Source organism: Neodiprion lecontei, chromosome 3 (genome assembly GCF_021901455.1).
Source record: "Neodiprion lecontei isolate iyNeoLeco1 chromosome 3, iyNeoLeco1.1, whole genome shotgun sequence".
NCBI classification, from domain to species: Eukaryota; Metazoa; Arthropoda; class Insecta; order Hymenoptera; family Diprionidae; genus Neodiprion; species Neodiprion lecontei.
The window spans coordinates 11,597,871-11,602,178 of record NC_060262.1 but is presented as its reverse complement, the minus strand read 5'-3'; the positions used below and the strand labels follow the sequence as shown (position 1 = coordinate 11,602,178).

General features: G+C 38.9%; 1 long non-coding RNA gene across 1 annotated transcript; it reads right to left on the bottom strand.

The window, feature by feature from the left end:
• Positions 1-3,072: 3,072 nt before the first annotated feature.
• LOC124293550 lies at positions 3,073-3,251 on the bottom strand. The gene is made up of 2 exons (XR_006903398.1): positions 3,222-3,251; positions 3,073-3,133 (listed from the first exon to the last, which is right to left on the bottom strand). It is a non-coding gene; the product is annotated as an uncharacterized LOC124293550 (long non-coding RNA).
• Positions 3,252-4,308: the final 1,057 nt, after the last annotated feature.

Sequence of the window (4,308 nt, the reverse complement as noted above, 5' to 3'; positions counted from 1 at the left end):
GACACCAGGTTAGCCTGCACTCTACAGCCGATCTGCTCCTCCCCTCGCAATACCAACCCTTTCGACCTCACACTCCCCGTCACACGACATTCCCCGTCCCCTGGCAATACCAACCCTTCCTACCTCACATTCCCCGGCACCTCACACTCCCCCCCCCCCCCCCCCCCCCCCCCCGCGCGCGTATCTGTAAGTTAGTATTAAGGAACGCTAAGGGCTGAGGCGTGATCAGCCACCACTAACGTCTACAACCCTTTTGTACCTTTCCTAGTTTAAGTCGACTCATTCCCCCGATCGCAACACCTGTACACCCCCCCCCCGTCACAAATATACACATCAAGTTTTACCGATTATATCCGCCCCGTCTCTAATTGTCTTCCCCACCCATATTATTCGTGCGGACTCAAAACCCGTCACAAAGATTTTTCACAACCCCTCTCCTTCTTTACAGTCGGTCATCGATTGGGAGAAGAATTTGCCTTTTGGAATTCATTTGAGTGAAACTCGACCGCTTACGATCATTATTGAAGGAAATATCGTATGTGGAAAAACAACTTTCACCATGAGGTTTTTAGCAGATCGCCAGGTCTGTACACTTTCAGAACCTCTTGAGGAATATCGAGACGTACCTGGAATTAATCTTTTAGATTTGATGTATCAGAAGCCAGATCGTTATTGCTATTATTATCAGCATTTCGCTCAAATGGTTATGTTAGATAGACATCTTCAGACGACTCCATTACATGTAAAGGTGATGGAAAGATCGATATTCAGTAGCAATTGTTCCGTAGAAGCTCGTCGAAGGTTAGGTAATTTTTGCGACTTCGAATCTCATTTAGTGATGAAAAATTTCGATCTTCTCATTCGCTCGTCTGAGCTCAGAGTAGATTTGATTGTTTATTTGCGAGTTTCCCCAGAAACTTCTTTTGCTCGAGTTAGTTCCCGTTCCCGTGAGGAGGAATCGAGCATTTCTTCAGAGCTACTCAGAACTATTCATGAGGTTCATGAAGATTGGCTAGTAAAACAAACCTTTTCTTCTTTATCGGCTCCTGTTTTGGTTATCAATGCAGAATCTACAGCCGATCAAGTATATTCTAGTATCTGTCTTGCAATGACACACGGACAAGGTTAAACCTGTAAATTTAATTTTTATTCAAAAAAAAAAAAAAATTATTAAATCAAATATTTACATTCTCATAAATATTTAAACAGTAAAAACTAAATAATTTGGAAATAATAGGCAGTTTTGATAATAGTTTTTAATTCAGTTTTTACGGCCTCGCATTATGGACAGCCTTCGGTTGGTTTTTCAATGAAGATTAGACTTTCTTTACGGGCTTCACAGGAGGTATTATTCTAGAGAAAGGTTGCATGAAAGTCTGCTTCACCACGCAGATGTTCGGGACTGGAATTTTCAAAGATTTTCAATCGATTAAAGAAAAATTAATTAATTAATAGGAAGGGGTTGTTTCTTGTGTTTATTTTTTCATTTACCTGTGGGTGAAGCATGACGAACAGAGGAAACCAAGTTTCCCTTTTTTGATTTTTCCCTCAAAAAAACCGCAGGAAAACTTTTTCCATGTGTCTTGACATTTACTTTCCAATTCTTCTTCTGATAGGTTTTTGAAGTTCGTAAAATTGAAAGTTTGAGCCAGAATTCCGGCATTGATTAAATTATGGATTTGTGACATGTTTCTTTTAATAAAGATAACTGGATAATGATTTGTTATTTCTGGGTTGTTAATAAACTCGAAATTTGTTTTCTTCGATTGTTTCTTTCTAGAAACTTCTTTTGAATCGGATTTTGTGTCGGATAGGCTTTGGTTTCTTTTATGATGTGAATAGGGCCACGATTATTTTTCGAGGTCGATGAGCGATTGCTTGATTTTCACATTTTATTAACTTTAAGTGTCAGTTTTTGTGAGTACTTTTTCAGGTTATTTGACACAGCCTTTTCCCATCCAATCTTTCCCCGATTCCTGAAGATGACTGGTGGTCTTATTTTGAAGAAGGACGCAGAAATGATTCAGATAAGATCGTTTCTGTTCTTTTGAATACATATTTAATTTATTTTATTCGTGTATTCTCCCAAATTCACTTAGTGAATTTGAATTGTTATACCATCACTCACATTTGTCCTTCCAAAACTCTAGGGTGAGCTGTTTCTTAAGAAGATTAGGATCAGTCACCCATCTATTTCCCTATTTCCTGTGAAAAGGAGTCTGTTTCTATCCTGTTTGGACCTGGAATTTTCGGTTCCCGCCTCGATGTTTTCACCCGAACCTGTTTCGTTTCGGCAATCCTTCAGAAAGAGGATTGGATTTCTTTTCGACATCGATCTGGACCGATGCTGATAACTTCGAATTCAATATTTTTAATTCTTCAATAACACTTATATAATATCTCTTAACACGTAAAAAACTAAACTTAATCGATAAAACTAGTTACTTCTTATTAACTAATTTAGAAAGTAACGCAAGCATTTTTTCATCCATTTCCAAGCGCTTCTTATGTCGTTTCGCACGCGCTTCCTCCTCTTCCGATTTTTGCCAGAGTCTCTTTTTCACGAGGGATGCCACGTTTTCTCTTGTTTTCCGGCTCGAGGATTAATCTGAGAAATGAAAAATGTCTACAAAATCTGGAGTAGCAACTAGTTGCATAGAAACGAAATTGATAAACATACCGGATGACACTTCGCCCTCTGATTCCTGACTTCTTTGCGAGGAGACTACTGACGAAGACGCTACTGCAACTGGTGAAGCCCAGGCTTTTGCATGGAAAATAGTGTCCATTTTCTACAGAGGAATGAGCATATCATTTAATCCAAGAATGAAAATAAGTTTAGAAAACAAATATAAAAACATACAGACTTTGTTTTTCCTTCATAAAACAACCATGTTCGTCTTTCATTGCCACTTTTGTTATGGTCTTTGACACTCTTGTACGTTTTTCTTTAAACTCCTCATCTTGGCTGCACATTGAGGTCCAGTGATCAGTGAAATTTTGCTTCTCATAGTTTCCGCAATGTCTTCCCAAATTTTTTTTTGGAAAAACTTCCTGCTGGAAAATTTTTCCTCTCTCTCTGCGTATGTATCGAGGAGGAAGAGCACCATCTCCGTAGTCCAACGATATAATCCTAGAAGGCATATAGCATTTTCGAAATTATCGTTTGCATTAATTTATTTGGGTAATATGCTCTAGATACCACAGACTGATTAACGTACCACTCACTTGCTCTCTTGCGATTGCGAGTGACCCTCTATATTTTCTAAATCAAAAATACCAACAATGTAATAACCATTTTATTTTTGACTCTTCAATAGGCACGCCATAAAAACTTACAGATTTTTATGCCTTCAAACCATTTGTATATATGCATATTTAAATTGTTTAAAAGAAAATAGAGCCTGCGTACCGCTATCAGTATTGTCAGCATCTTCCTGCTGCAATCCCACAATCGTTGCGGCCTTTTCTTGTAATGCACCATTCATTAGTGCCGTTGCAAAGTGTAAATGTGGAATAAAAAAACTCAGTTCGTTAGAAAATGTATTAGAAACGATGAAAATACATGACCGTTCATGAACACATCTATCGCAAGAAATAATTAGAATTGAATGAAACAAAATCTCAAATAATTATTTATATTGATATTTAGAAAATATGATGTGTTCCATTTTTTTCAACAAATAGAATGACGCACAGAACGAAAAGTTCTATTTGAGTTTGGGATAAGAAAAACGCAATTTTTTCCCAAACCAAAGTTATTCAATTGAAAATTATATTTTATCTTCAAAATTAAGGGGCCACTAACCATTTTCGGCACGCCTCGCATCCTCCACTGACACTGTCACTCCCACTGCAATGTCAGTTTCAGGATTGTACAAAGTTATTTGTCTCGTCGCCATTGTTGTTTTTTCGAATTCCCGCCACGTTTTGGTGAAAGCCCACTCTGACCCACCAATATTTTGTGGGCGATGTGGGCGCGATGTGGTCGCCAACAGTGACGTCATCTATGACGTCGAACGATCGCTCGCGACGACCACGGGCCTTAGGTGGAACGATACAGAGGGTGTTGCAATCGTTGCGGGCGTTTAGTGGAACGTACCCTGTGTCTCCTGTCCTGCGGCCATCTTGACCGGGCCTAAGCGGGACGGTAAGATTGGAAGCTTTAAGGGGATAATTAGCGATATGGCTTTTGGGCCAAGAAAGGTTCGAGAAGATCCACAATCGAATAGTGCTGCTGTCACGAGCGCCGCATATTTACCCAAGATTATATTACCGATCATATATTATTATTATCTCTAGAAACAA